General features: G+C 41.9%; 1 non-coding gene and 1 pseudogene across 1 annotated transcript; both read left to right on the top strand.

Moving 5' to 3' along the window:
- Nucleotides 1-9,005, top strand: LOC118729583 (annotated as a pseudogene).
- Nucleotides 6,700-6,827, top strand: LOC118731084. The gene has a single exon (XR_004991781.1). It is a non-coding gene; the product is annotated as a small nucleolar RNA SNORA48 (small nucleolar RNA).
- Nucleotides 9,006-12,557: the final 3,552 nt, after the last annotated feature.

Here is a 12,557-nt window from a genome sequence, read left to right as displayed (position 1 = left end):
ATGGCCTCTGCCTTTGCCCAGAAGGAAGTCAAGCGTCTGGAAAATGACCCGGTTAATTTGCATATTACCCTTTTAGTAGTATAGATAGATTATTTAGGATAGGATTGCTTAAATGGAGGGGAAAGCCTTTTTCATCAGGAGGAGATGCTCTTGGCAGACAAAAATACATAATCCCTGTATCTGGACTGATAGCCAGCCATATGCACTATACTGCCATACCAGTCATTAAAAAATTGAATCACTTTCTTGCACCTTACACCAAACAGTTATTGCCCTTAAAACTCCTCCTCATCCCCTACCTTAGGTTCTGCCTTCACACTTCACCAATATTAGGTTCTGATTGGTTGGTTTTTATGCCAGTCAGCATCAAAAGCTCAGCCTCCTAAGCAGCCATTGGCTCCTTGCACATCATCCAAATTTGGTTGTGATTGGTTGGTTTCTATGCCAGTCAGTGTCTCCAGGCCTATGAATGGGCTTGATCAGAGAGGCTGGGCTGATTAGCAGCCCCAGCAGAGGCCCAAGAGAAAAAGAGGCACAGCTGCTGACTAGGCCCGGAGACAGAGAGAGAGAGAGAGAGAGAGAGGAGAGAGAGAGAGAGAGAGAGGCAATGGCTGATCAAGAGCTGCCACAGAGGCTTGGGATCAGACCCTGCTACTTTCTCCAGGCCTCTTTTCGGACCTGATCCACAGCTCCTTTGGCAGTCAGTGCTGGGTTGCAGCACCCAGAGCAGTGGGCAGTCAATGCTGGGTCACCATGGCAACCCAACACTGCCTTCCTATCGGTCGAGCCTTCGATCATTTTGGATGTTATGACCCTGGGTTTTTATATATTAGGATCTTTATTTCAGAGAGGAAGTGATAGGGAGCAATAGAAACATCAATAATTAGAGAGAATCATTGTTTGGCTGCCTCCTATATGCCTCACAGTGGGGATTGAACCAGTAACCTGGGCATGTGCCCTGGCCAGAATTAAACTGTGACCTCCTGCCTCATAGGTCGATGCTCAACCACTGAAACACATCAGCCGGACTAATTGGAAGAATCTTGATCACAAGATCAGGGTCTCTTGGGATTTTTTGAGTTGTAAATAAATGTTTAAAATGGCCCTAGATTAATTGGCATTAAAAATAAAGTTACATAAATATAAAATGACATCTTTTAAACATAAATAAAAATGATTTTTAAAACATATACTTCTCAAATAAGAATATTGCAAATACTAAAAACATGTTTGACTCCTGGATAAATTGCTGATTTCAAGACGGGCAGAGAAAGCTCAAGAGGAGCCTGGAGCACCATATGTGTAGAAATAAGGAAGTACTCAAAAAAATGAGAACATGTCTAAGGACCAGCCAATCTGAAGGGGTGCCCCCCTTCAAGTCTGGTACAATTTGAGCATCAAAGTCATTAATTTTACTAATGAATTATAAACTATAGAATAAAATAAGAAATATGATCTTATACTGAATATTGACTGATGGGGAAGGGAAACTTCTCCCTAATGATTATTGAAAGGAAAGGTCTTGAAATATTTTAAATCTGATAACTTGGAAACTCATAATTTAATGCTTGAGATTGACAAATGGTAAAAACTTCTGTTCATCAACAGATGAATGGAAAAGAAAAATGTAGTACATATATACAATGGAATATTAGCTATAAATAGAAATGAAGTTTTGACACAGCCTATATCATGGATGAATCTTAACATTATGCTAAATAAAATAATTGAAATACAGAAGGACTAATGTATGATTCCACTTATGTAAGTACCTAGAATAGGCAACCTCCTAGATATAGAAAGTGAATTTGAAGTTATTGGGGGGGGGGGGGGCGCGGGTGCGGGGGGGAGGAAGAATGGCAAGTCACTGCTTTTAGTTTGGGGTGATGAAAATTTTTGGAAATACAATGGTGATGATTGCACAATATTGTGGATGCCATTATTGCCACTGAATATACATTTTAATATGGTTTAAATGACTCTAGCCAGTTTGTTCAGTGGATAGAGCATTGGCCCACCAACTGAAAGGTTGAGGATTAAATTTGTGGTCAGGGACACATGTGGGAGGCAATCAATGTGTCTCTCTCACATCAATGTTTCTGTCTCTTCCACTCTTATCTAAAAATCAATGTAAAAATGTCCTCAGGTGAGAATTAACAAAACAAAAATAAAATGTTTAAATGGCAAATTTTGTATATACCCATATTTCAAATTAGTAACGTAATATACCAATAAATGCTAGATGGTACCCTTTACGTGGGCTAAATATATGGTATGGGAATTATATCTGATGAAGCTATTTTTTTCTTTATTGATTAAGGTATTACAAATGTGTCCTTATTCCCCCATTGTCCCCTTACCCTATCCCCAATCCTGCCCTCGCCATCACTCCCTGTTGTCTATGTCCATTGCTTATGCTTATATGCATGCATACAAGTCCTTTGGTTGATCTCTCCCTCTTACCCTCACCCTCCCCTACCTTCCTTCTGAGATTTGAGCATCTGATCGATGCTTCTCTGTCTCTGGATCTGTTTTTGTTCATCGGTTTATGTTGCTCATTATAATCCACAAATAATGAAGCTACTTTTAAAAAACTTTTTATTGATTTCAGAGAGAAAGTGAGAGGAAGAGATAGAAGCATAAATGATGAGAGAGACTTATTGATTGGCTGCCTCCTGCACACCCCACACTGGGGATCAAGCCTCCATCCCAGGCATGCTGCCTAATGGGAACCATGACCTCCTGGTTCATAGGTCAATGCTCAACCACTGAGTCAAGCCGTTTAAGCTTAATGAAGCTTTTTTTTTTTTTCAAAAAAAATTGTATAATATATTAATAGAAAAGGTTAACCAATGGGTAATAGGTTGAGAAAAAGTATTTGGAAATGTCAAAAGCCAAACAAGTGAAACACAATATCCTCCCCTCCACCACCAGCCATTTTTTAAAAATAAATCTTTATTGTTCATATTATTACAAATGTTCCTCATTTCCCCCCCTCCATTGCTCCCCTACCAGTCATTTTTTAAAATATATTTTATGGTACCCTTTTTCTCCTGAAATGAAATTCAGTTTTACACATATTTTTAAATTTATCTTTATCGTTGAAAGTATTACATATGTTCCCTTTTTCTCCCCATTGACCCCCACCACCCCACTCCCACTCCCTCCCCACTACATTATTGTCTGTGTCCATGGGTAATGCATATATGCATATAAGTTATTTACTTAATCTTCCTGCCCACTCCCCCGACCCCCTTTCCTCTGAGATTCTTCAGTCTGTTGCACATTTCCATGTCTCTGGATCTACTTTGTTCACCAGTTTATTTTGTTGGGAATGCAGACTGGTGCAACCATGATGGAAAACAGTTTGGAATTTCCTCAAAAAAATTAAAAATGGACCCAGCCAGCATGGCTCAGTGGTTGAGCATCAACCTATGAACCAGGAGGTCATGGTTCAGTTCCTGGTCAGTGGTTCAATGCCCAGTTTGCAGGCTTCATTCCAAGAGTGAGACCTGCAGGAGGCAGCCAATTAATTATTTTCTCTCATCATGGATGTTTCTATCTATATCTCCCTCTACTTTCCTTTCTGAAATCAATAAAAATATATATATTTTTTAAATGGAACTGCCATTTGACCCAGTGATCCCACTTCTAGAAATATATCCTAAGAATCCCAAAACACCCATTAGAAAGAATATATGCACCTCTATATTTATAACAGTGCCATTTACAATAGCTAAGATCTGGAAACAGCCCAAGTGTCCATCAGTAGATGAGAGGATTAAAAAGCTGTGGTACATTTACACAATGGAATACCATGCAGCTGTAAAAAAAAAAAAAAAAAAAAAAAAAGATCTCATCCTTTGAGACAGCATGGAGGGACCTGGAGAGTATTATGCTAAATGAAATAAGTCAGAGAAAGGTAGGAATCACATGATCTCACTCATATGTGGAATCTAGTGAACAAAATAAACTATACATATTTTTATAATAAATCTTTATTCAGATTATTACAGGTGTTCCTCTTTCCCCCCTCTTCCCCCATAGCTCCCCTCCACCTGATTCCCAACTCCACCCCATGCTCCCCTGAGAGCAGTTGTGGGCTATCAGGCCAGCAGGGGAGGGCAGTTGGGGATGACCAGGCTGGCAAGGGAGGGCAGTTAGGCATCTGTCAGGCTGGCAGGAGAGTGGTTGGCACGATCAGGCTGGCAGGCAGAAGTGGTTAGGGGAAATCAGGCAGGCAGGCAGACTATTGGTTGGGAGCCAGCAGTCCTGGATTGTGAGAGGAATGTCCGAATGCCCGGTGGGATTGGGTCTATACCGGCAGTTGGACGTCCCTTGAGGGGTCCCAAATTAGAGAGGGTGTAGGCTGGGCTGAAGGACACGCCCCCCCCCAGGCCTCTTAAAAAATCATATATATATATATATATATATATATATATATATATATATATATATATATATATATGCACTATACTAAAAAATCCAACAAAAAATCCCTACATATTTCTAAAATCCTCACTAAAATCAGTACCATCTAGGATATACATAACAAAATTAAAATAACTCAATAAAAAGCAGTTAATATAGATTTTTTAAACATATTTTATTGATTTTTTACAGAGAGGAAGGGAGAGGGATAGAGAGCTAGAAACATCGATGAGAGAGAAACATCGACCAGCTGCTTCCTACACACCCCCTACTCGGGATGTGACCTCAACCAGTGTACATGCCCTTGACCAGAATCGAACCTGGGACCTTTCAGTCCGCAGGCCGAAGCTCTATCCACTGAACCAAACCGGTTTCGGCTAATATAGATTTTTATAATTCACCAAGGAAATGTGAAGTAGTGAGCAGGAAATGGCTCTAAGTGGCTAAGGAAAAACATTTGCTCACTAGTAACCAGAGAAATGCAATTAAAACAAGATACCAATTTATGTGAATCAGATTGGCAAATATAAATCTGTTAATACCAAATGTTCAAGAAAGATGGGATCCCACATGCACTGCTGGTTACCAAACAGTCTGGCCTTCTTTAGTGAAATTAAGTCCATGTTCACTCTGTGACTCAGAAATCTTGCTCTGGGATATATGTCCCAGAGAAACAAGCATAAATCTACATGAGGACATGTACAAAGATGTTCCCAATATTGATTATTATAAATGTATACTGCAAATTCTAGGGCACCACTACAAAAATTAATAGATTTCGTATACTTGCAAAGGCTTCCTATAACTATCAAATATGAACCCTTCCTGTGGTCTCAAGATCCGCAACTGTCTCTGACTTCCCAACCTCATTTCCTGTCCTTCTCCTTGCTCAGCCACCATGGCTATCTTGCTTTTCTTGGACCCACCCCTTCCCCCCACCCCCACCCCCAACATGCACACACAAGCTGTTTGCTCTTGCCATTCGCTTGGCTTTTAATGTTGTGACCATGGGTCTTCCATAGGACTCACTCTTCCATGTAATCTGGCTCTCTGTTCAGTTCCCTTTATTAAAGAGACTATCACAAACTAATCCCATCCTCTTGTGATTAATCACTCTCCATCCTCTTTCTCTATTTTGTTATTCTTCATAGAACTCTATCATTCCCTAAAAGTATAAATATATTGATAAGCTTTATTAAAGAATTTAAAAGAAGACCAAAATAAGTAGAACAAAATGTCATTTTGTCAATTCTCTCCAAATTAGACATTAACTATTCAATATTCCAAATAAAAATTCTAGCAAGAATTAACTAGGGAATGTGGAAAATCAATTAAAAAATATATATATATATATATTAGATCAACTCACAATTAACAGAAACAATTTAGAGTGGGCGGCAGATAACACAAACTATTGTATTAAGACAGTTACAAAGTTTTCCCTTAAGAACAGGAACAAGTCAAAACCGGTTTGGATCAGTGGATAGAATGTCAGCCTGCGAACTGAAAGGTCCCAGGTTCGATTCCGGTCAAGGGCATGTACTTTGGTTGCGGGCACATCCCCAGTAAGGGGTGTGCAAGAGGCAGCTGATCAATGTTCCTAACACTCTATCCCTCTCTCTTCCTCTCTGTAAAAAATCAATAAAATATATTAAAAAAAAACAAACAAAAAAAAACAGGAACAAGCTCTGGCCGGTGTTCTCAGTGGTTAGAGCATGGCCCATGCACCAAAGGGTCTTGAGTTCAATTACCAGTCAATGGTATGTACCTGGGTTGCAGTTTCAATCCTACCTTGTTTAGGGCACATGCAGGAGGCAATGATCAATGTGTCTCTCTCACATTAATTTTTATCCTCTCTCTCTTTTCTCTCCACTCTCTAAAAATCAATGGAGTCCAAGCTGGTTTGGCTCAGTGGATAGAGCATCAGCCTGTGGACTAAAAGTTCTCTGGTTCGATTCCGGTCAAGGGCATATGCCCAGGTTGCAGGCTCTATCCCCAGTGGTGGGGTGTGCAGGAGGTAGCCGGTCAATGATTATCTCTCATTATAGATGTTTCTCTCTCTCTCTCTCCCCCTCTCCCTCTTCTCTTAAATAAATAAAAGTATATTTCTAAATAAATAAATATCAATGGAAAACATCTTCAGGATTAAGAGAGAGAGAGAGAGAGAGAGAGAGAGAGGAAGAGGAAGAGGAAGAGGAAGAGGAAGAGAGGAAGAAGACGACGACCCTGAAGAACACCTAAGATTATTTTGAAAAATATGGGAAAGTTACCCCCTGGCAATGGGCAAGGAGACACCTGATTGGTGGTGTTGCTCTTATATCAATCAGGGGCAAAGCAGACATACAGTCCTTAGTTCATCCTAGCTTGATGCCTGTGTCAGTGGCCAGAGCTATTTCATGCGAAAGAAAAGAAAAGAAAAGAAAGAAAGAAAGAAAGAAAGAAAGAAAGAAAGAAAGAAAGAAAGAAAGAAAGAAAGAAAGAAGAGAGGGAGGGAGGGATAGAAGAAAGGAAAAGAAAGAGGAGATAAGAGCTCGAGAGATAGAGCGCTAGCGGAGAGGAAAAATGAAGTAGATTAACGAAACATTCAGTAAAAGGAACTTACGGAAGGAAGTTCGAATTCGGACCAGCCCTCCATCACGAATAAGCACGACACGCCAGAACGCAGCAACTCACTCCCCCTCCAGCAGCACCCCTACCTCCCTCTCCCTCTCTCTTCCTTCCTTCTCTCGTCTGCTCCTTCCGTCCTTCCGTCTTCGTGCCTCCTTCCTGATTCCTACCTCCTTCCTTCCCTCACCTTCTTTCCCCTTTTCCTTCTTTTCCTTCCTTCCTTCACCAAGGCAGTGACAGGGAAAGGCTTTGCTTTTGTAGCCTTTGATGATTCAGTAGACATGGTTATCATTCAAAAATATTGTACTGTGAATGACCACAAGTGTGGAGTAAGGAAAGCCCTATCTAAGCAAGAGATGGCTAGTGCTTCATTCAGCCAAAGAGGTTGAAGTGGTTCTGGAAATTTCAGAGGTGGTCATGGAGGTCGCTTTGACAACTTTGGTCAAGTAGAAAACTTCATTGTGGAGGTGGCTTTGGTGGTGGTGAATATGGTGGCAGTGGAGATGGCAATAATGGATTTGGCATTGATGGAAGCAATTTTGGAGGCAGAAAATACAATGATTTTGGCAATTACAATAATAAATCCTCAAATTTTGGACCCAGAAAAGGAAGAAATTTTGGAAGTAGAAGATCTGACATCTATGGTGGTGGAGACCAATATTTTGCCAAACCACAAAAAGTGGCTGTAGCAATTCCAGCAGCAGCAGTTGCTAAGGCAGTGGCAAGAAGTTGTAATTACTGCCAGGAAACAAAGCTTAGCAGGAGTGAAGTGTCAGAGAAGTGACAGGGAAGCTACTGGTTACAACAGATTTGTGAACTCAGCCAAGCACAGTGGTGACAGAACCTCACTGCTACAAAAGAAGACAAGTTTTAGACAATACTCATGAATGGACAAAAAGTTCAAAGATTATATTTATGACTAGTTGTGTAAGAGGTTATTTAGTTTCTGTTGTGTGGAAAGTGTAAAGCATTCTAACAAAGCGTTTTTAGATAGATTTCTTTTTCACCCATGATGTTGATTGCTAAACTTAATAGTCTGATTATGACACTGAATAAATGTCTTTAAAAAACAAACAAACCACAGATTGATCCCTATTAAAAGTTGGACACATAAGATTCCCAAAGTTTGTTGCTATCAAACTCTCCAATCATATAGTTAGTGACCCTTGTTCTGATTTTCTGCTCACCAAGCAATCTTCTGATAATCTAGTTCCATATCATCTCCTCACAGGTAAAGAATACTGTGTTCGGACCTACCTTTCTTGACCATGCTGTGACCTTGACATGGGCCTTCCCATGTGTATTTATTAGGACTCTTGGACACGAGCAATAGAAAGCCATTCTGAAGTAGGTTACACAAAAGAAGAATTTATTGGAAGGATACATGGGTGTATATCCTGGAGGTTCAGAGGAGCAGCTGGGACTTAGGAAAACTCCAACCAAAAATTGAAAAACACCAAAACACTCACCACTTTTTTCTGTGCATCTGTCTGTGCATCAGTTTTATTCCCTTTTACTGCACCTGCACCCAGGAAGGATCAACTCTGCTCTCTCTGAAATCCAAATGCTCCTGGGAAAGGTGCTGCTTGGCTGGCCATCTGGATCAGATTCTAATTAACTGTGGCCAGAGGGGGTGGTCATGGCAGTTTCCATGGCCCCGCATGGTTGGAGTGTTGCAGAGAAGGAGCCTTTTCTATAATAAAAGAGGAAGGTCACAGAAGAATGTGCAGGCACTGGGCAGTCACACAGAAAAGCCATCCTCCCATCATTGAACTGGTCCTATAGGCTAGGACCAGTTAAGGGATCTTTGAGGTTGGTCATGTAGAGCAAGCTATCACTCAACAACAGAGAATAAGGATGAAAATGATAACAAGTTTCAGGAGAACTTTCAAGAAGTTGGCTGCCTGAACCAAAAAAGAATACTGCGGAGCAAGTTGCTTCAAGGATTGTATATATGAAACCATTTTTCACCAACACATGTAATAAATTAACAACTATTTAAAAGACTTTAACTTTATTTGTATATTTATTTTTCCTCCTCTTCCTAGGGCATTTTTAGACTTTTTTTTTTTAAAGATATATCATTTTTTAAAAATATATTTTATTGATTTTTCACAGAGAGCAAGGGAGAGGGATAGAGAGCTAGAAACATCAATGAGAGAGAAACATTGACTAGCTGCCTCCTGCACACCCCCTACCGGGGATGTGCCTACAACCAATGTACATGGCCTTGACTGGAATCAAACCTGGGACCCTTCAGTCCACAGACGGATGCTCTATCCACTGAGCCAAACTGGTTTTGGCATGTTTTAGACTTTTATTTGTGGCTAGGAGATAAGCTAGTGAGAGCATTTGGGCAAGCAGAGATTGTAAATGAGTCTAAGTTCACACTGTTTGCCCCATGACAGCCAAAACTTAAGTGAAAAAAACAAAGAACTTTATAAGCCTAGAAGATGGCAGACTAGCATCCTAAAGAACCATGTTACAAAAGTACACAATTCAGGCTTGATTTAAGAATCAAAGGAGAAGGGAAGCCAAGATGGCGGCATAGGTGAACACCTATACTGCTGCCTCGCACAACAATTTCAAAACTACAACTAAAAGACAAAGCAGACATCATCCAGAACCACTGGAAAGTCGGCTGAGTGGAAATTCAAAAACTAGAAAGAGAAGGGAAAAAAAGGACACTGAGACACAGGAGTGGTGGAAGGCAGAGGTGCAGAGACACTGAGATGTGCGCACATGAGAGGAAGAGCTGGGCAGCAGAATTTGTGGCTGGCTTTCTCAAACCGGAGTGAAACAAAGGCTCCCCATAGCGCTGAAATCCAGTCCTGGTGAGACTCGGGGAACCCAGACACATACAGGGAGGAAGTGGACCATCTGGCAGCGGGCAGGGCTTGCAAGCAGCTTTCTTTCAGAGGATTATGCAGCTATAGCCACAGGGCACTGAGACCCAGGGGAATGGCGGAAGACAGAAGTGTGGAGATGCAGAGACGTGTGACGTGTGTGCGAGAGAGAAAAGGCTGGGTGGCTGGATACACTGCTTCCTTGATCGTTCCAGAGGGAAACAGGGCCTCCTGACTGCACCATACTCTAGTTATGGATGAAACTTTGGGTACCCACACTCATTCAGGGAGAAACTGGATTGTCTGGCAGCGGGCAAAGTTCGAGAGTAGCTTTCTCTCTAAGGTGCGTGCAGCCATTGCCATGGGACACTGAGACCCAAGCCTCTTAGTGTGGGACTGACAGAAACCATGGCTGCCTGCTCTGCCCTGAGACCTCACCCCATCCAAACTAAGCCCAGAAGCTTTCACAGTGTAGACACAGCTGATTCTCACAGCCAATTAGCCTGGAGGTCAACTCCCCCCAGTGATACCAACAACAATCAAGGCTTAACTACAACAAGACTGTGCACACAACCCATAAAGGGTTTCACCAAGGGTGTCCACCTCAGGTAGCTGGGGAGGCTGAGCCACTGGGTCCAAAGGACACCTAGCATACAAAGCCACTCCATCAACTCAGGGAAGCAGCTAAAATGCAGAGACAAAGAGGCAGATCACAAATGAAAGAAATGGAAGAAAGCAGAAGACTGGACATAGAGTTCAAAACCACATTCATAAGGTAACTCAAGAATCTGCTAAAAACCTCTGAGGAACTTAGTGAGATCTTTAAAGATCTTAATGAGAATGCAAAAAAAAAAAAAAAAAAAAAAAAGGAAAAGGACCAGTCAGAAATTAAGCATACACTGTCTGAAATGAAGAATATACAGAAATTCAACAGTGGATCAAAGGACCCCAAAAATCAAACTGAAGATTTGAAACATGAGGAAACAAAAAACACCCAACCAGAAAAACAAAAAGAAAAAAAAGAATCCAAAAATATAAAGTTACAAGGAGCCTATGGGACAACTTTAAGTGTACCAACATCCGAATTTTTGGGGTGCCAGAAGAAAAGAGAAAGCAAAAAATTGAAAACCTATTAGAAGAAATAATGACCAAAAACTTTTCCTACCTGGTGAAAGAAATAGACTTACAAGTCCAGGAAACATACAGAGCCCCAAACAAAAGTAACCCAAAGAGGTCCCGAGAAACCAAGATAGCGGCATAGATAGCATCTGGTCTGCCGCTCCCACAACAACTTTAAAAATTAAAACTAATATAAAGGACTTCTATCATCCAAAACCACAGGAAGGCTGGCTGGACGAGAGGGGAGCGCAAGCGCTGAAAAGCTGAGGAGCCTAGGTACGGAGGCACGTGAACCGGGCTGGTGGCAAATCGGGCTGGTGATAGCAACTGGGCGCGGCTTTTCTTTTCACCCCAAAAGGAAACAAGCTCCCTATCACTTTGAAATCCAGTCTCTGGTGTCACGTGGGGGACCCAGACGCCAATGGGGAGAAGCTGGTCTGTCGGCCATTGGTCCGAAGTGAGGGTGACTCTTGCAGAGGTGCGCGAAACAATCATTGTTTACTGCGCTGGATTGCAAGGAAGTGGGACTTGGAAACACAGAAGGGCAGGAATGGCAAACATCGCTGTTAGCCCAGGCCCCAACCTAGTGACATCCTGAGACCCCGCCCACCCTGAGGCCCCGCCCAACCCTGAGACCCTGCCCTGAGGCCCTGCCTGCAAATTCTATAGACCCGCCCAGGCAACACACAGCTGCTTTTACATGTGAATGGCCTGTATTGAGACAGCTTAACCATATATAAACTGCAGCTCCAGCAACCCCCTCCACCAAGTCCCAAGCAAACAGGAAAAAACTAGTTCTCGCTGTAGCTCTTGCAGGGCGGCTTCAGACAGTAACTGAACTGAATCCCATTGGAGATCCAGAAGCCAGTGTTCCTAGTGGTCAATTTCAACCACTCACACCCATAAGTGACACATTCGGGAGAGGCACTCAGTGAGCACCAAAGCCCCACTGAAACAAGGTGTGTCTCCAGCACAGCAGTTCTTCCTTTATAGACAGAGCGGGTCTTCACAGACAATTGGCCTGGAGATCAGTTCCTCCCAGTGTACCAACAGCAAACAAGGCTTAATTACACCAAGACTCTGCACTCAGCCCACAAAGGGTTATACCAAAAGCAACCACCCCAGGTGATTGGGGAAGCTGATAGGTCACCTACCACACAAAGCCACTCCATCAACAAAGGGAGGAGGCACAGAAACATGTCACAAATGGGAGAGATGGAGGAAAGAAAACTACTGGACGACACAGAGTTCAGAATCACATTTATAAGGTTACTCAAGAGTCTTCTAAAAACCTCTGAGAAACTTGATGAGACCTCCAAGAAGCTTGGTGAGACCTTTAAGGACCTTAATGAGAATACCAAAAAAATGGAAAAGGACCAGTCAGAAATTAAGCATACAATGTCTGAAATAAAGAATATACAGAAACTCAACTATAGATCAATGTACCCCAAGAATCAAACCAAAGATCTGGAATATAAGGAAGAAAAAATCACCCAACCAGAGAGGCAGAAAGAAAGAAGAATCCAAAAGTGTGAGGATAGTGTAAGGAGCCTC

Source organism: Pipistrellus kuhlii, unplaced genomic scaffold, assembly GCF_014108245.1.
Source record: "Pipistrellus kuhlii isolate mPipKuh1 unplaced genomic scaffold, mPipKuh1.p scaffold_m20_p_3, whole genome shotgun sequence".
NCBI classification, from domain to species: domain Eukaryota; kingdom Metazoa; phylum Chordata; class Mammalia; order Chiroptera; family Vespertilionidae; genus Pipistrellus; species Pipistrellus kuhlii.
Note: the sequence above shows the minus strand (reverse complement) of the source record. Positions and strands in the feature narration are given on the sequence as shown.